Source organism: Tenrec ecaudatus, chromosome 5, assembly GCF_050624435.1.
Source record: "Tenrec ecaudatus isolate mTenEca1 chromosome 5, mTenEca1.hap1, whole genome shotgun sequence".
Classification (NCBI taxonomy): Eukaryota; Metazoa; Chordata; class Mammalia; order Afrosoricida; family Tenrecidae; genus Tenrec; species Tenrec ecaudatus.
In genome coordinates this window covers 75,059,036-75,080,075 of record NC_134534.1, presented here as the reverse complement: position 1 = coordinate 75,080,075, position 21,040 = coordinate 75,059,036, and the positions used below count along the sequence as shown (strand labels likewise).

At 39.3% G+C, this 21,040-nt stretch overlaps 1 non-coding gene across 1 annotated transcript; it reads right to left on the bottom strand.

Annotated features, from left to right (window-relative positions):
* Positions 1–487: 487 nt before the first annotated feature.
* Positions 488–648, bottom strand: LOC142449350 (U1 spliceosomal RNA). Its single transcript, XR_012784549.1, has one exon. It is a non-coding gene; the product is annotated as a U1 spliceosomal RNA (small nuclear RNA).
* Between the last annotated feature and the right edge of the window lie 20,392 nt (positions 649–21,040).

Here is a 21,040-nt window from a genome sequence, read left to right as displayed (position 1 = left end):
AAGTATTGATGGGATCAGGTATCAGGCATCTAAGACCCAGAACAAAATCAGACCAATGTGAATGGGGCAGGGGGCAAGGGGGTACTGACTGGAGATCCAAAGCTCATCTGCAGACGAGGTCACACGGAAGAGACAAGCCAGTCAGGGTGAAGTATAGAACTGATGAAACATACAACTTTCCTCTAGTTCTTGAATGCTTCCTCCCTCCACTATCATGTCCTCAATTCTTCCTTGTAAATCGGACTAAACCAGAACATGTACACTGCTAGAGATAGGAGCCCACAACATAGGGAATCCAGGATATATAAACCCCTCAGGACCAACAATGCAAATAGAAATACCAAGAGGATAAGGAAAAGGTGGGAGGAGAAGGGGAAATGGAGCAAAAGGGTAGACATATATCCCCTCTCAGGGGGCCAAATAACAAAAAAGTGGGTGAAAGGTGAGAGAGGTTGATGTAAGATATGAAAATAACAATATTTTTTAAGTGGGGGTGTAAACGCAGTCCCCCACTACCACAAATTATGCAGTTGAGTTTCCCACATTTGGGGAAATCTCAGGGGTCAGCACATCTGGAGTACAATGGATAAGCCTCGCCCTGGGAAAACCACCTTCATGATCATGGTCTCTCCCCTGCCAGGTAGGTATGAAAATAACAATCTATAATTTTTCAAAGGTTCATGAGGAAGGGAGGGCTGGGTAAGGGGGTGAGGAATGAGGAGCCCATATCAAGGGCTCAAGTAGAAAGAAAATGCTTTGAAAATGATGATGACAACATATTTACAAATTTGCTTGACACAATGGATGAATGTATGGATTCTGATAAGAGATGTAAGAACCCCCCAAAAAAGTATTTTATAAAAAATATGTATTAACTGTTCTGTGTTCTTCCTTATTCATTTTTTAGTTTTCCCAGGCATGGGAGGCGATTTGAAATCCTATCACTTTTCATAGGTGTACCTTGTGCTCAAGGTGACGTCTTTGTTTTTTAACCCTTTAGAGAGGGCTTTGTAGCAGATTTGTTAAGTTCCATGTCACATTTGATTTATTGACTAATTCCATGTGTATTGATTCAAATTGAATTGAGTCCAGGTAAAATGAAATCCTTGACAGCGTCAATATTTTCCCCAGTTGCTAATTAGTCCAAATGGAAAGATTTTTGTTCTATTTACACTGAGGTGCAGTCCAGACTAAAAGTTGTAGTCTTCTTTTCACTGTCAACAAACAAGACTGTGTGATCTGAATATTATAGGTTCTTAATGAATCATCCTTCAGTCCTCAAATCGTTCGCTCAGTTTACAGGTTGAATAATCATGGTGAAAAAATATAATCTTAGTGGACACCTCTCTGATTTTACAACAAGCAGTATCCTTTTGTTCTGTGAACAGCTCCCTCTTATTCTGTGTATAGATTCCAAAGAAGTACAGTTCCCTGTAATTTGGAGTTTCTTAGCAAACATAAATTTATGTAGTTATGCTGATGATTACTTGTAAATGATCATATTTTCCACTTCCTCAGCCACTCCCTATTTCCCAATAGGTTATTTGGAGTAATTGCATATTAATACTGTGTCTCTTAAGGAGTGCTGGTGGCACAGTAGGTTATGCGTTAGGCTGCGAAACACAAAGTCAGCAGTTCCAGACCACCAACCATTCCACAGGGGAAAGATGAGTCTGTATATGCCATGAAAATTTACAGCCACAAACTCACTGACACAGTTTTACTCAGTCCTACAGCATTGGTATTAGTCACAATTCCACTTCATTTCATTGAGTAAGTGTCCTTTTAATAATACCTAATCCAATATGTATCAAATTCAAAGTTCACTGTTTGGTCTCTGGTCTTTCGATTTAAAATGTTCAATGATAAAAATAACTTACCATGTTTTAAAATAGTTTAAGGGATTAAGTATATCCAGTTCTTTGAAGACAATCTATTGGGCAGATAAGGCATTGATATAATCTAGCACTATTCATGGAGACTACCTTAAAAAGCTGTTACAAAAATGGATGCATAAGCAACTGTGGTGACGAAAGCTAATGATACCCAGCTATTAGAAGATATACTGTCTGGGGTCTTGAAATTAAACAAGCGGCCATCTAGCAGGGAAGCAACAAAGCCCACATGGAAGAAGCACAGCAACCTCTTTGAGCATAGGTGTAGACAGTATCAGGTAACAGGCATCAGAAGACCCAAGACAAGCAATCATATCGACGCAAACAAGGGGATTCAGAGTGGAGACCTGAAGCCCATCTGTAGACAATTGGACATCCCCTCACAGAAGGGTTGCAAAGAAGGGATAAGCCAGCCAGGTGCAGTATAGCACTGACTAAGCATACAACACTCTTCTAATTCTTTGATGCTTCTGCCACCCCCTCCTCACACACACACTATCATAACCCCAATTCTATCTTACAATTCCGGCTAGACTTGAGCATGTACACTGGTACAGATAAGAGCTCTCATCTCCTGGAATCCAGGACAGATAAATATCTCAGGAACAAGAATGGGAGTAGCAATACCATGAGGATAGAGGGAAGGTAGGAGGAGAAAGCGAGAACCAATCATAAGGATTGACGTATACTTTCTGTATAACCACAGAACATGGATGAAGGGAAACAGCAGATGGTGTATGATATGACAAATAATAATCATTTATCATTTATCAAGGGGTCTCAAGGGTGGATGGGGGAGGGAGGGAGGGAGGGAGGGAGGGAGGGAGGGAAAAAAGAGAAGCTGATCCCAAGGGTTCAAGTAGAAAGAAATGGTTTGAAAATGATGACAACATATGTACAAATGTGCTTGATTCAATTGATATATGGATCGTTATAAGAACTGTAAGAACCCCAAATAAAATGATTTATACATTTTAAGAAAAAGTTTTTGCAAAACAAAGAATCCTATATTATGCTGACACTGGAAAAGTCTTTCAAGTCCAATACCTTAATTAAAAGATATGAACATTAGGGTGGAGAGAGAGTTAGTGATTTGGTTAAAATTACAAAGATAAGTGGCATCTTGGAAAAGCTCAGTCTTCTTAATCTGTATCTGACTGAAACTACACTTAGTACCAAAAGGTTCTAGATATCATGAGGGGTGTCCCTTTTTTTTTCAGAAAAAAACACATAAACAAAATATAATATCCATAGTTTCACACACCCTGAGCTAACCAATGTAAACATTTTGGTGTATAGCTTTTTTTGACCTTTTATTATGGGCTCATACAACTCTTATCACAATCCATACATACACATACATCAATTGTATAAAGCCCATCTGTACATTCTTTGCCCTAATCATTCTCGAAGCATCCGTTCTCCACTTAAACCCTTTGCATCAAGTCCCCTTCTTTTTTCCCCCCCTCCCCACTCCCCCTTCCCTCATGAGCCCCCAATAATTCATAAATTATTATTTTGTCATATCTTGCCCTATCCGGCGTCTCCCTTCAACCCCTCTCCTTCTGCTGTCCATCCCCCAGGGAGGAGGTCACATGCAGATCCTTGTAATCAGTTCCCCCTTTCCAACCCACTCACCCTCTAACCTCCCAGTATCGCCCCTCACACCCCTGGTCCTGAAGGTATCATCCACCCTGGATTCCCTGTGCCTCCAGCTCCCATATGCACCAGTGTACATCCTCTGCTCTGTCCCTTTAATAGGAAGATAACATTGCCAAGACAAAATAAGGAACTTTTGTAAGGGCATCAATTTGTTTAGACACAATTAGCACTAGGATTTGATGGTCTTATTCTTTTTTAAAAAAGGGGTTCATACATCTCTTATCACAATCCACACATACATCAATTGTGTAAACCACATTTGTACATCCATTTCCCGTCATCATTCTCAAAACATTTACTCTCCACTTAAGCTCCTGGCATCAGCTTCTCATTTTTCTCCTCCCTCCCAACTTGCCCCTCCCTGAGGAAACCTTGATAATTTAAAAATTATTATTTTGTCACATCTTTGTCTCCCTTCACCCACTTCTCTGTTGTCCGTCCCACAGGGAGGAGGTTATATGTAGATCCTTATAATTGGCTCCCCCTTTTCAACCCACCCTCCCTCCACCCTTGCGTTATCGCCACTCTCACCACTGGTCCTGAAGGGATCACCCGCTCTGGATTCCCTGTGTTTCCAGTTCCTATCTGTCACAGTGTACATCCGCTGGTCTAGCCAGATTTGGAAGGTAGAATTGGGATCAGGATAGTGCGGAGAGGGAGGAAGCATTTAGGAACTAAAGGAAAGTTGTATTTTTCATCATTGCTACATCTCACCCTGACTGACTCTTCTCCTCCCCAAGATCCTTCTGTAAGGGGATGTCCAGTGGCCTACAAATGGGCTTTGGGTCTCTACTCCACACTTCCCCCCTTATTCACAATGATATGATTTTTTGTTCTTTGATGCCTGATACCTGATCCCTTCGACACCTCGTGATCACACAGGCTGGTGTGCTTCTTCCATGTGGGTTTTGTTTCTGAGCTAGATGGCCGCTTGTTCACCTTCAAGCCTTTAAGACCCCAGACGCTATATCTTTTGATAGCTGGGAACTATCAGCTTTCTTTGCGACATTTGAATATGCACCTACTTGTCTTCAGCAATCGTATCAGGGAAGTAAGCAAACAATGATATGATTTTTTGTTCTTTGATACCTGATAACTGATTCCTTCAACACTTCATGATCACACCAGCTCCTGTGCGCTTTGTTGCTTCTGAGCTAGATGGCCGCTTGTTTACTTCACGCCTTTAAAGCCCCAGACACCATATATTTTAATAGCTTGGCACTATCAGCTTTCTTCACCACATTTCCTTATCCACCCGCTTTGTCTTCATGATTGTGTTGGGAAGGTGAGCATCATAGAATGCCAGTTTAATAGAACAATGTATTCTTGCATTGAGGGAGTACTTGAGTGGAGGCCCAATGTCCTTCTGATTCCTTAATAATATACCTATAAATAAATGCACATAGATCTATTTCCCCATCATCATATATAAATATATTTACATATGTACATGCCTTTATTTAGACCTCTGTATATGACCTTTGCCTCCTAGCCCTTTCCTCTATTTCCTTTGACTTTCCTCTTGTCCGACTATCATGCCCAGCCTTCATTTGGGTTTCCGTAATTTCTCTTGGTTACATTACCCTTGATCATGCCCTACCAGGCCTCCTACACCCTCCTCACCACCAATTTGGGTCATTTGTTGTTCCCTTGTCCCTGGGTTTGTTAACACCACTCACTACCTTTCCCCCCCACCTCCCCCTCTCCCATGTCCCCCCGGAACTGTCAGTTCCATTGTGTTCTCTTGATCTAATGTGTTGAACACAATATTTTGAATTATACCTAAAATAACTTTATATAGTTTTCTAAAAGGATGAGTTTTCTCTTTTTATTGACATCATCATATAATATTAGCATTCATAAGTGTTTTTGAACAACCTATGAAGTTTTTGGTATGTGCAAATTTTTACACACATCTTTCGTTAATGTAGGAATGTCCTTTTGTAACTATAAAAAATGAGGCACAAAACTAGTCTCTTTTCTTGCCTCTCTAAACCACTTTACTGTCCACTGACTTTGTGGACCTAACTGGATGGATTGTTTGTTTGCTTCTGAGACCTCTCCTGTATCTGCTGACCATGTATAACCTTTAGGTTGTCCTCCACCAATCTTCCATCTCACTCTGTTGCTTCTAGGTTCCTACTCAGGGTTGCTCAACTGACACTGTTTAGTGAACTCCTGAGTATCCAGACATCTAGTTCAAGCCCTTCTGGAGAGTCAGAGATGAGTCATCCCTCTTCCAAATACAGTACCCCTTGGCAATAGCCCTGCAAACCCAGTATCACTGGTTCAAAAGCAACTGTCTTCTTCTTTTTTTTTTTTTTTTTTGCAACTCTGTCTTCTATCATGAGTTCCTGCATTTTCTATTTCTGTTTCTGATGCCACATCTTCCAGAACTTCACATTTGTGATAATTTTAAATCTCTTCAATTTATTTTTAGTTCCCCAATTAAAAGTTTTAGGGAAATCTGTGAGCGCCAGAATTTGGGAGCCTAATTTTAGTAGGCCGTGCAGGTGTTCCACCTTTAACAGAGCACAATCTTAGAACTTCTCCATCACCCTCCACCAGTATAAAATATTAACTTTGTCTTTATTGGCCAATCTGATTTCTGTCATACAGAGTTTCTAGTTTTCAAACGCTTTACTGTACACAGAACCCTACATCCTTCACCTCTTTTCCATTGCAAATTCTCTCAGTTATCTGGTCAGCATTGTCCTCAGACTGTGCTTTCTTTCTTCTATCTTTTTTCCTCTTCTCTTCATTGGGGTGATAGTAATATAACACAAAAGTAAATATTTAAAATTGTACAACTTAGTGGTATTTAGTTCATTCACAATGTTTTACTATGACTACCTCTTTCTAGTTCCAAAACATCTTCACCACTCCAAAATAAATTTTCTACTCACGCAGCCAGTTCCAATATCCCCCTCCTGCTAGCGTGTAGGAAGCACCAATTTCCTTCTCTTTAAGGATTTACCAGTTCAACATATTTCATAGAGACAAAATAATACAATATGTACCCTTTTATGTCTGGATTCTTTCATTCAGCATATTGTTTTTGAGATTGTCCTCATTGAAGCTTACATCAGCACTTTATTCTCTATCATAGCTGAAAAATACTCCATTGTATGACCGCTCCACATTGTGTTTTTCCATTCATTGATTGAAGAACACTTAAGATATTATCATAATATATTTTCATAATTATAGTTTTGATTACAGTCAATAGTGCTGCTTTGAACATCCGCATGTAAGTACATTTTCGTACATGTCAATTCTTTGGGGTACAGTGGTGAAACTTCTGAGTCATATGGTATTTCTGTGTTTAATGTCTCTAAAAATCTCCAAACTGATGCACCATTTTACATTTGAACAAGAATTCCAATCTCACCACATCCCTATTCCCTAACGACACGTTTTGTGCAAATGCCAAATAATTTCCTGACCTCCCATGTCATCATATTTGAAGCTGTACTGCTAGTTCTGCCGTGAACTTAACTTCCCAAAGCTCTGATTGAAACATCACCCCTCCTACTTGTGAAATCTCCAATGCATCTCTGCTTGCAAACCAGGCTTTTTATTATACCTCCCGCACAGTCACCTTACATACTTAATTGTCGCACTGAGCAAATAATCAGAGAAGCGACAGTATACGAAGAAGAACGTGGTATCAGAATTGGAGGAAGGCTTATTAACAACCACTTGGATCCACAATCAATGCTCTTGAAAATAGCAGTCAAGAGTGCAAATAATGTGGGTGAAGGGAGACAATGGACATTGTAAATATGAAATAACAATAACGATATATAACTGATCAAGGGTTCCCAAGGGTGGGAGGCATGGGGGTGCAAGGGGAAAGAAGAGGAGCTGATATCAAGGGCTCAAGAAAATGTTTTGAAAATGATTATGGCAACAAAGGCACAAATATGCTTGATACAGATGATGTATAGAATGTTGAAAGAGCCCTCAATAAAATGATTTTTAAAAGAGCAAACAAAGCATTGCATTTAGTAAGCCTGCTGTACAAGACCTTGATAATGTGTTGAAAAATGAGAGTATTATTTTGAGGACTAAGGTGTGCATGAACCAAGCCATGGCATTTTCAATTTGCTCATGTGCATTTGAAAGTTGAAAATTGAATAAGATAGATCAAAGAAAAATCAATTCATTGAATAATGGGGCTGGCAAAGTATATTGAAGGTACTGTGGACTGCAAAAAGAACAAGCAAATCTGTCTTCGAAGAAACACAGCCAGAATGCTCCTTAGGGACAAGAATGATGAGACTTGGTCTCATATATTTTGGACATGTTGTCAGCAGAGAGCAGTCCCTGGAGGCCATCATTCTGGGTAGAGAGACCATGAATACAAGGCAGACCCTGGAAAAGCTGGCTTACCACACGGGCCTTGAACAGAAGAACCATTTGAGTCTGGCACAAGACCGGGCTGTTGTACAAAGGGTGGCTAGCAGTCACAGCCAACCCAACACGCCTACCAACAACCACCTTCATTTCTACATGGTCCCATTTATCCTGGTGAAGCGGCCAACTGAAGTGCTTCGTGGCCATCTATGCCATATGTGTATGCCCTAGCTTTCACAGTCTACCCCTTGGAAAATGAACCGATCTAAATCCTTCAAAATACATACGTTTATGTATTCATGACAGTCCATTTTAATTGTTAGATTCTCTCGAGTCCTTAGTCTGATTTGTGATAGACCCATTTTGAACCCACCATGGCTATATCACAATCTGGCCTTTCCTCTGTGCCTTGCACTGTAGTTACTTTCTCACTAGCTGGCTTCAAATATTTCAATCCTGCAATGTGGAAAAGAAGTTATATGTGTTCCACAAAGCTCTGAGAGCAAAACCAAGAATAATGACTAAAAGATCCAAGGAAACAGATTTTAATTCAATAGAGAAAATACTTTTCCATCATTCAGAGTTATCAAAATAGTGTACTGCCTCTCAAGGTAATGTATTTTTGTCATTGGAATATACAAGGATAGGCTCAAAAATTTCTGTTACTGGATACGGTAGAAAGCATAGATAAAGTATACTAAATAGTCACAATAGCTTCTAGGCCTTTTTTGTTTGTTCGTTTTATTTTTGATTAATTAACCTGCTTAAAAGGATTTTAGGAACCCAACTGAAATGTGTTTTCATATATATTTGATACTGAATCTGCTGGTGGCAAGGGTAAGGGACTTTTTAAAAAGTATATCCCTTGTGAAACACATATGAATATCATTTTGTAAAGTCATTCAGAAAAATAATAATAACTATAAAACTTGAGAATGTAAAAATAGGGGACTATATGCAGCTTCATTTTTGCAAAATATTAATTGTTATAACTCATATGTCATCAATTATACAATTCCCTTTGAATATATAAATAATATAAATTTTTAAATGATGCAATATTCTTTAACTAAACATTTAAAAAATAAAGTTTAAATGTTTTATTAAATATAAGAAGTGTTCTCCCTTTTACTATATTATTACTCTTATAATATTAAAATGTAATACTGAGATCCCAGCTCACCTTACGAAAGGTAAAGTGAATTTACCTCATTTGACTCTAATCATACCAGACAATTAAGAGCTTGAATTACCATGCATATGCATATTTTGTCATGTGATGAGATTCTCTAGTATATCATTTTATATATGAGTTGATTTGGCAAAAGTATCAGATGATTATGATAATCTTAAACTTAGCAATGTAAATTATAAGTAAATTTACTTTTACAATAGAATTTTTTCAAATTGCTTAAATTAGACTATTATAGACAACATTTTTAATGATTATTTTCACATCCTTGTAGATAAATAGATAAAGACAGGGAACAGTTAACTCACAGAAGAAAAAATATGATATATAAATAAACAAACATAGAGAAAAATGTTCAACCATGCTGATAATCAAGTAAATGCAAGTTAAAATGATAAGATGGAAATCAGTACCTATTAAACCATCAAATAATACTTTTAAAATAACATTCAGTACTGACGTGGCTATAGTTCATCAGATGTATTTTGTTGGTGGTACCTCAAATACACCTAATATGTTGGGGGAGTAATTTAGCATTACAAATTGAGATCCATTAAATGTTGATACCCTTTGATCTAGAAATCTCAACTGCCAGAATATATTACAAAGAAATAACAAAGAAAGGTTATTTTCATTGAAGTTGTTATAAACAACAACTAACAATTGTTGTAAAATATGTACATTAAAATTACAATTTAGAATATTGCATATCAATATAAGAAACTGGTACAGGAGGCATGCTATTGGTGTAGGAGGCAGAATACAGAATTCTAGCTATACTATTATTGTAAGTCTATACAACTTATGCTCAATATCTACAGGGGAGATTTAATTTATAAACGTGAGATTGAAGGTAAACAAGCGGCCATCTAGCTCAGAAGCAACAAAGCCCACATGGAAGAAACACATCAGCCTGTGCGATCATGAGGTGTCGAAGGGATCAGGTATCAGGCATCATTAGAACAAAAAATCGTATCATAGTGAATGAGGAGAGGAGTGTGGAGTGGAGACCCAAAGCCCATTTGTGGGCCACTGGAGATCCCCTTATAGAAGGGTCTCAGGGAGGAGACTAGCCAGAGTGCGATGCAGCAACAAAGAAAAATATGACTTTTTTCTAGTTCCTAACTGCTTCCCTCGCCTTCCCTCCACTATCATGTTCCCAATTCTACCTTGAAAGTCTGGCTAGACCAGAGCATGTACACTGGTACAGATAAGAACTAGAAACACAGGGAATCCAGGGCAATAATCCCTTCAGGACCAGTGGAGGGTAGAGCGAGGGTGGGTTGGAAAGGGGAAACCGATTACAAGGATCTACATGTGACCTCCTCCCTGGGGAACTGATAACAGAAAAGTGGGCGAAGGGAGAAGTCGGACAGGTCAAGATATGACAAAATAATAATTTATAAATCATCAAGGGTTCATGAGTGAGGGGGATGTGGGGAGGGAGAGGGGGAAATGAGGAGCTGATGCCAGGGTCTAGGGTGGAGAGCAAATGTTTTGAGAATAATGAGGGCAATGAATGTACAAATGTGCTTTACACAATTGATGTATGTGTGGATTGTGATAAAAGTTGTATGAGCCCCTAATAAAATGATTTTTTTAAAGTGAGATTGGAAATGTATGTTTTGGGTGCCTGCTGCATGCCTTGCTTGTTGCTGCATTGCAGTGAAAGCAGGGTTATGCTTGGTCTTGCTGTGTGGAAGATGGCAGTACTGAGGAAGTTCTTCAACTGGTCACACAATACCCTTTTGCTTGATTGTCTCATGTGCATTAATTATAAACCTCGAGACAGGTGTTTTCCACAGTTTTAAAGCTTTATTGCTCGATGATGCCTTAGCATCCTTTTTTAAAAAAGAGTTTATAGTGAAGTCTGTGTTGAGAAACTCAACTTCTTCTGCAGGTGAATTAGCTACTGAAGAAAATTTATAAGATCCTGAAATCACAGCAAAGTCATAGATTACTTCACTTGAGCCCAGGCCCTTAATATACAAGGCACTGAAATGAACACTTTATTTTTATTGTTTTGGTACTCAGAACAATCCTTGAAATGGATTTCTCCCTGTTTTATGGATGAATGAGTTGAGGCTCCAGGAGCCTTGGTGACACTGTGGGTTAAAAACATTGGGCTGTGTGATAGTAACATAAACTGCTATAATTTGAAGATTAAGAGTGTAGGGGTGGAGTCTAGCCTGTCAATCAGGATGTAGCCAATGAGGCCTTCTATGTGGGCATGGCCTTCCCCTAAGGATTCTGGGAATTCCTGTTTTTCCTCTTTGGAGGTGGGAGACACACACTCTCTCTCTCTGCTCACTCCCTCAGAGACTCTCTACTGACAAGGCTGACTCCCTGTGAGACATCCTTGAGGAGAAGCTACATGGACCTACCCTGATGCAACCAGACCTCTGGAGAAACCACATAGAGACCCCTGCCAGCACTGAGATGCTTACACTGCCACTGGATTCACAGGACTTCCCACGCCCTGGCCTGTCATCTTCCTGCCGTTGCATGTGTTGTCGTGAGTCTGAAGAAGACTTTATAGACTGGTATAGGACAAATGGGTTAATACCAGACTTATGGACTTGATCTCGACTGGGCTGGGGTATTTTCTCAATATTCAATTACTCTTGGATATAAACTTCTTTCTTATTCACATTTGAGTCCCTATGAATGTGTTTCTCTAGTCTCCTCAGACTAAGACAGGAAGCGAACTAAACTGAGGGGTTTTGGTTTCCCCTCCAGTCACTCCGGAGAGAATAACTCCTTCTCCCACACAGATTTTATGGGCTATCCTAGGATTTGAATGGAGATATACCTCCTTTCCTGGTCGTGTTGTTATTCCTTGCACCTTGATGAGCTGCTTCCCAGAATGGTATCATTTCAGGGAAAACATCCCAAAGTAGGTTGCTACATCATGCAATCAATCACAACTCAAGGAGCATTTGCAGTAACAGTAGTAGACTTGTTGACACTGGGGTGACATGCTATTAGGGTCAATGGCTCCAGTGTCTGGGTGTCAGTGGTCACTGTCTCCTGCTATGACGCGCCAATGAATGGAAATCCCTTTGTAATGTTCTAGTTCTTCTACATAGGTATGTACAATTTGAGGAAGTTTATTTTCTTTGGTCTTAATCTTTCTATTTTATAAATGCTCTTCCCTGAGTAGTCATGTTTTAATAGTACTCAAACAAATATTCTAAAGGGGCAGGATCTCAGGTTAATAGTAAATACTGGAGGGAAGTAAATTTTATTGGTTTTTCTGAAATTACATTATTATGTAGCTCTATACTTCTCCTTAGAATACAAGAGTTTACCCAAAAAGAACCAGAATTTTCCTCCCCAAAGCTATGGTATTTTGGATGGTTTTTTTTTGTTAACAAAACAACCTTATGATTTTCAAAGTACTATCCATTACACATAATGCATTTGTCAAATCTGCAAATCCGTTCTTGGAAACATTTTTCAAACTAATCTGGTTGGATGGCTGATAGCACCTCCCTTGTTTTTTCTTCACCTCTTCTATGTCGTCAACTGCTGTCCCTCTTCATTCATGGAAACAAAAAGGAGTCATATGAAGCAAGGTCAGATGAGTCAGGTGTGGGAGGTAAGAGAGGCATGCTAGTTTTTGCCCAAAACTGACACACTGAGATGGTTGTGTGAGCAGGTATGTTGTCGTGGTGGCAAAAACCAGTCCCCCTTCTGCCACAAATCAGGCCTTTCTTGTCACATACTGCTAGACAATCTTCTCAGAACCTCTAAATAGAAATCTTGTTCAACCTTCTGACCTGGTGGAACAAACTCCAAATGCAGTACAAATTGACATTTTTGTCAGTTCAGGAAGTTGACAGATGTCCAGAATGGGTTGTCATCAATCAATATTTAACTGTTTTTGAAGTGAGAAAACTACTTGTGCACTTGGGTTTTTCCCACAGCGCTGTCCTTGTGAGCTGTGTTCAACATCACAACTGTCCCTGCAGCATTTTTCCTGAGCAGGACACACAATTTCACAGCTGCGTGATATTCCCTGAAAACAGTTGTCACAAAAGACGAAGTTCAAGCAAAACTACTTTGATGAAAAAATTCACTGTGCCCAAAGAGAACCTTCCCAGGCAATGCCACTGGGTGCACTAACTCAGAACAAGTTGCTAGATGCTCACCTACCAGAGGAAAATGCATACTAGAGAAGCTTTGCTGCGCCCAGTGCAATTCTGTGTTTTTGGGGGTACCCCTGCCTACTGAAAAAATTTGAAAAAGGAACATTCAAACTATAGAAATGTTTTAATAAGGAGATGTCAGAGCTTTCCTTTAAGAAGATGGGAAAATAATTAGAATTTAAGTTGTGATCATGCAGAAAATGCTGATATTTATTTCTTAATTTATTTTTAACTGGGAAGAATCAAACAAAGTATGACCAAAGTTATTCACCAGAACACCAAAAAGGGCTTCTACGTAGTCACATTTTAGAGTTAGTTTTAAGTAGCAAATATTTAGAAAGTATTATTTATTTGGAGAAGAATCCAATGAATAGACACAGGAAGATCATTGACCCTGCTTCTGTGGTCTCATCTCTAACTGTGATATCGATCTACAAACAATATTATGTGTGTGACAGTTTTCTCTGCCCACCGATGCCCTTTGTAAAGCTTGGTATCTCGATCATGGCTTTGGATGCCATTTCTACTCAAGTTGGTGGCCTACCTCATCCAGGTGATGTGTCTGTGTCTTTGTGTTGCCTTTGTCTCTTTTGAGACAATAAATGTTTTCTTTATATTTCTATTTGTGAGGAAGGAGGGGAGAAGATCGTTGATAAGGTAATAGATAATTGCATATCAACTTAAGGGACTGTAGGAGAACATTGCAGAAATTCTGAAACTCAGGATTTGAAACCAGTCATATCTTCCCACAAAACATTCTTGAATCTTCTTGCCACAAACATGCCTGGTGAACATAGCTATCTCCAGTGTGGCAATTCTCATGCTCATACATGCCCGTGGGTGTACAAACTGTGGAAGTAAATGTGTATACAGAAATATATTTTACACACATAATTAATTTTATGAATTATTCTGAATACATTTGTAACACTAAAAAGAAAAAAAAACAACTTCAAACACACTTGCCTTTGGGTCAATTCTAATTGATAATGACCCTGTAGGGCAGAATCAAACTGGCCCTTTGGGTTTCAGGGTCTATAATTCTTTTCTGGAACAAAAAGTCTCATCTTTCTCCTAAGGAGCAGATACTCATTCAAACTCGACCCTCTGGTTAGCAGGTCAGCATGTAGCCCGTTATGCCACTAGGGGTCCCTGCATGTGTAAATAACCACCTGAAATTCTTTGCTTATGAACTAACAAACATTTAAATTAGTACATCTCAGTCCTTTTCTGTATTTCTGGGTATGCGACTATACTTTCTTTTCTCTTTTAGCTATGAGTCCTCATCACCTCCTCTGAAACTTACATATTTTAATAGAGCAACCCTCCTCTCTTAGCTGACTGGGTGCATCCCATGACTGATAATGTGGCTTTTAAGCAGACATCTTGTTGAGTCTTTGCAAACTCAGAAAATATTACCTTCAACTCTTGCTTAGAAAATTCCACAGCTTCTAATAACACCACATTTGACCTCTCAAGAAGAAAAAGCTGATGAGTACATCTAAGATCTTTAAACACATTGTTTAACAATAAAGAAGAGGTGTTCATTAGCTGAACATGAGACCCCAGACTGAACAGATAATCATTTGATATGGTCCAAAATTCCAAATCATTTTAGCAACATCCAATTTATAAAATCCTATCTAATATAAATCGATTTGATTGTTATTTATATTAGCTATTATAATTTGTAATGACCCCCTACTGACATGATTCTGTGGCTTTCCTTGGCAATGTTCAGTTGCCTGTTGTAGAAAAGGAAGATGGTGGAATGGAATGGCTTGTCGGATTAGGACCAGTTTCCTACAAAGAAAGCAGGTTTTGTTTTTTTCCATCCAAGGAGGATTCCTATTGGCACACATGGTTAAGCACTTGACTGCTAACCAAAATATGGGGGATTCAAACAAGCCAGCTGCTCTGCAGGAGAAAGATGTAGCAGTCTGCTTCCAAAAGGTTTTCCAGGCTTGGAAAGCCTGTGGACAATTCTATTCCACCCTAGAGGATCACTATGGGTCACAATCAACTCAAGGCAATAGGACTGGTTGTTTTAAAAGTAATATCAACAAAATCCTTCAGACTGCTCATAAGTTATTTTAATTTTTTGTCTTCCTATTTTGTATTTCATTGCAGTCGCATGAAACCCTTTCTAGTCATCTCAAGTTTCCATCTGTATTTCAAGCACACTGACTAATAATAGTATTACTTTTCTGAAGAAGGCAGAGTCAACCCACTTAAACGTTTTCCATATCCTCGTCATCCAACACACCAACCATCTTCCATCCAGACATTTGTATGCTACCTCCTCTACAAATGCCCTTTGACCGCCCCTCCTCCTCCTCCTCTCAAATGAGTGCCTGCTACTACTCCCTGTATTTCGCTTTCAGTCTCGTCATCACCACAAACTTTTGTTTCTTATCTGTAGACTGTTGCCTAAGCGGCTCCTAGTCTAACCATTTTTTAAAAATAAATAAAAAGGAGAGAGACTGAAAATAAATAAAGTCACAATACAAAGATGAAATACAAGTTTCAGGTTTCCGGCTTTTTAGGATTCCATGCACTGAATCTTAATAGCAGTCAAATAGTTGGCCAAACTAAGTATATAAGCATGTCTGACATATTACATGTTATCTAAAAAGAAAGCCTGATGGTGCTGTAGTTAAGCACACGACTCCTAACTGACAGGTCTGTGATTCAAACACAGCAGCTGCTTCCACGATGATAAAAATCCTTGACTCCTATAGGATAATTCTACTCTGTCCTGCAGGGTCAATACTGAGTTGGAATCAATTGATGGCATGGTATATAAAAATATTATCTACAAACTTGGGGACAAATATGCATAAGTATTATGATATGGGTAAAATTCAGGGCAGAAAATATAGAAGAAGAACTTGACCTAGATTAATGCTAATGTCGAAAGCTTCTAAAATATTCAGCCGAAGAGAAAATCCAAAATTACATAGAATTATTTGGAAAAGAAGGTGCAAGGCATGCTAAAAATCATAAAGAAGGATTAAGAGTTAGCATGCTGCAAGATATGATATCAATAGCTATTATTGTAGTTGCACTAATGAATAGTAATCAAATAACAGTGTTCAATAGGTCTGTGAAGGAGTACAGAGGTTATTCTGAAAGAAATATGACCACAGATTTTTACAATGAGTAGCATAATCAGATTTGTATTTTAGAAAGACTACTTTCAGCGGTTGGTTGTCCGGTAGACTAGAGAAACAAATCCATAGAAAATCATATTTTATAAGAGATAGTTTTATATAAAGAGTAATTGTATATTAAGAAAGCATCCCATCTGCCTCCTTAGCGCAGTAGGCAGCACGTCAGTCCTATAATCTGAAGAAAGCACCCCAACCCAGTCAAATCCAAGTCCGTAAGTCCAACACTAGCCCATATGTCTGATACTAAGCTATAAAGTCCTCTTCAGATTCACGAAACACATGCAATGACGCCAAATACAGAATGATCACAGGCCAGCGGGTAGAAAATCTTTGGATCCAGTGGTGGTTTAAGCATCTGAGCACTGGCAGGAGTCTCCACATGGCTTCTCCAACTTCCAGGTCTGCATCAGGGTAGGTCCATGTGCCCTCTCCTCACGGATGTCTCAAAGGGCGTCCGCAGAGAAAGACAGTCTCTTCTGACTCCAAAGAGGAAGCACAGGAGTTCCCAGAATCCTCAGGAGAAGGCCATGCCCACACAGAGGCCTCACTGGCTATCTGTGGATTGACAAGCTAGATTCCACCCCTACATTCTTACTCCTCAAATTGACAGCAGATTATGTAACTAACACAAGGGCCTAGATGGAAATTGCACAAATCCTGAAAACTAGACCAATAGCTTTACAAGTCATCTGAAGGCTAGAGGGACGGGACTAAGAAACATGGGAGTGACTAAGCCATACGGGGCCATTGTGAAAAAGCACAGCAAAACATCTTCATCATATGCCTAACACCTGCCACTGGATCCTAAACAGGACAGTGATGCAGGCGGCCTCCATTGCATGATTGGCCACTAGCAGCACCTTTTCACATAGGCACATGCAGGAACTTACACTTTTGGGAAGAAAAGAATATAAAGTAAAATGTGAACAAGGGCAATGGTGTTCTGAGAGGCAAAATCTCCACAGGCAACGGACTGCAGTTGCTGAGACAAGGAAATCAGTACAAGCAATTTCGGACTTTAGTTTTTCATTGAGTCAGAAAAAATAAGTTGTGAGCATAAGGTTATCTGTATCGCTCAGTCTTACCATATATTATAGCCATAAATTCAAATATCATGCACACATTTTAACTATGGCTATATTATATCTAGAGATATAATTTTATATAAGTATATATGTTGGTGTGTAAACACTTTCAAGTTATATAATTGCAGTGTGGTACATCAAATACAATCTCATATGTGAAAAATACTAATGACCCAGGAAAATGTTAATAAGGTGTTAAAACAAAAAAGGAAATTGTTCCATTTTATAAAATTGGAGAAAAATTCTTATAAAAATAATTTTTATGAAACAAATATATGTGCAATTTATTCTTTGTGTGAAGAATTGTTATTGGTGCCAGATAAACAACAGTAAACACAATAGAAAAACATTCATTAATCTTAATCTCTGGATTATATTGGGAGGAGACAAACAAAAAACATAATAAATAAACTATTTAGGATGCTGTTCTTAGGTGCCATTGTCAGTTCTGACTTACAGCAGCTTACAGTTTTACATGTAAACTTATAGTTTTACACATGGAAAACACAATGTAATGCTACATGTTCTAGGCCATCTTCATAATGTTTTCTCTCTTTGGTCTCATTGTTGCAGCCACTCTGTCAATCCCTCTCATTAACGGCTTTCTTTTCCCCAGGCAGTTTTCTTTGCCAAGCATGCTATCCTTCTCCAAGGACAATTACCCCCACCCCCACACACCACACAATGACATATCTACGTACATGAGATGAAGCCTGGTCTCCCTCATTTCTTATAAGCATTCTGACTATGCTTCTTCCAATACAATTTTGTGCTGTATCCCAGCAGTCCATGGCACATTGAATAATCATACACAACACCATATTTCAAAAGGCGTCAATTTATCTTTGATCTTTATTCCATGTCTGATATTTACATGAATATGAAACAATTTAAAATACCGTGGCTTGACTGACTCACAGCACTATGGAAGACAACAATGGGGACACACTGTGGAATTGTGCCAACTCGGACCTCACCACACCAAGGTGAAACACTAAGGGCTTGCAACAGAACACCAAAAATAGACTGTGGAGCTGGGGCATGGCGCCCCATCAGACTCAACTGGAAAATACTCATAAAGGACAACAAATAAACCTTGAACTATTTATAGCTTTTTTCTTTTTTTGTCATTGGCTTTTGTTGTCGTTGTTGTTGGAGCTATAGTTTTATTTTCTACTGTTACTTTGTTTTGCTTGGTCTTGTGTTTGTGCATAGTATTATCTCTGCATATCTATCTAGATAAGATAGGAGGAGAAACGAAGAAGACCACAGTTCTGGGGCGAGATGAAAAGGCGCTGAGAAGGAAGTGGGTGTTAACAAATCCAGGGACAAGGGAACAAGTGACGGAAAATTGATGACGAGGAGGGTATAGGAGGTCTGGTAGGGCTTGATCAAGGGCAATGTAACCAAGGGAAATTACTGAAACACAAATGAAGGCTGAACATGATAGTGGGACAAGAGGAAAATAAAAGGAAATAGAGGAAAGAACTAGGAGGCAAAGGACATGTATGGAGATCTAAATAAAGGCAGGTATGTATGTAAATATATCTATATTTGATGATGGGGAAATAGATCTATGTACATATATTTATAGGTTTAGCATTAAGGTAGCAAATGGACATTGGGACTCTACTCAAGTACTCCCTCAACACAAGAACACTTTGTTCTAATAATCTGGCATTCTGAGGTGCTCACCTTCATGATACAATTGGTGAAGACAAAGTGGGTGCATAAGCAAATGTGGTAAAGAAAGCTGATGGTGCCCAGCTCTCAAAAGATAAAGCATCTGGGTCTTAAAGGCTTGAAGATAAACATGCAGCCATCTAGCTGAGAAGCAACAAAGAACACATACAAGAAGCACATCAACAAGTGTGGTTATAAGGTGTCGAAGGGATCAGGTATCAGGCATCAGAGACCCAGAGCAAAAAAATCATAATGTGAATGAGGGCAGAAGTACAGAGTAGAAGCCCAAAGCCAATCTGTAGGCAATTGGACATCTCCTTACAGAAGGGTCATGTGGAGAAGACGGGTCAGTCAGGGTGCAGTAGCACCGATGAAACATACAGCTTTCCTCTGGTTCTTTAATGCTTCCTCCCCCCACTATCATGACCCTAATTCTACCTTACAAATCTGGCTGGACCAGAGCACACAGGGAATACAGACAGATGAACTCCCCAGGACCAATATTGAAAGTAGCCATACCAGGAGGGGAAAAGGAAAGTGAGAAGAGATAGGGGAACCGATCACAATGGCCTACATATAACCCCCTCCCAGGGGGATGGACAACAGACAAGCGGGTAAAAGGAGACATCGGACAGCGCAATGCATTAAAAAATAATAATAAATTTGTAGATTATCAAGGGTTCATGAGGGAGGGAGGGAAGTGGAGAGAGGGGGAAAATGAGAAGCTAATACCAAGGGTTCAAGTAGAAAAAAATGCTTTAAAAATGAGGATGGCAACATATGTACAAATGTGCTTGACATAATGGATGGATATATGGATTGTGATAAGAGTTGTATGAGGCGCCAATCAAGTGATTTATAGTTTTAAAGAATTACACAAAATAACAATAATAATTTATAAATTATCAAAGGTTCCTGAGGGAGGAAGGGAGGGTGGGGGTGGGAGGGAAAAAAATGAAGAACTGATACCAAGGGCTCAAGTAGAGAGAAAATGTTTTGAAAATGATGATGGTAACAAATGTGCTTGACACAATGTATGTATGTATGTATTGTGATAAGAGCTGTATGAGCCCCCAATAAAATGATTTTTTTAATACCATGGCTTGGGTCACTGGCACCTTAAACCTCAAAGTGAATTATTTGTTCGTTAACACTTTAATGAGAACTTCTGCAAATTTGCCTAATGTCATTTGATTTCTTGATTGCAGTTTCCATGAGCATTGATGGATGTAGTATTTTAGGATGTGATAAGTGCAATGGGTGAAAATAAAGAGAGTAAAGGGAAACACATTAAGAGGGTGATAGCTAGGGATCATGTCAACTAGAAACTCCTGGGTAAGGGAAGGGACAGAGTGCAACTTATCAATTGGGTCGCAGCCTAGTGACACCTCCATGGTAGCATAAGCCTTTTTGTACGAGAGAGAGATTGAACAAAGTTAACTCTTCTTTGGCCCTTCACCTGCTGCTGGAGCAGGATCTTCCATCTGGTTCCTCCATATCATGTTGCAACATCTTGCAAGGTTGGAGCAATATTCTCCAGGAGCCTGCATCAGCTTTAAGTCAGCACCTGATAGACGGTGCTGTTTCTCCCACAGCCACAATCCACAGGTCCTCGAAGCAAAGGTGAAAATGGGAGGGGCAGCAATATTACTCCTAAGGAACCACTCACTACATTCTTTTTTCTCCCTGTCCCTGCAAGCCCCTGCTCTTCAGATCTGGAAGTCTTAGTTCCAAAGGGGTGAATACTCTCACCTGGAGACACAAGACTGACTCCATTGAACTGAAAGATAAGAATGTCCCCTGGTCACTTTGGACTCTTCATGCCTAAGGATCAACAGGC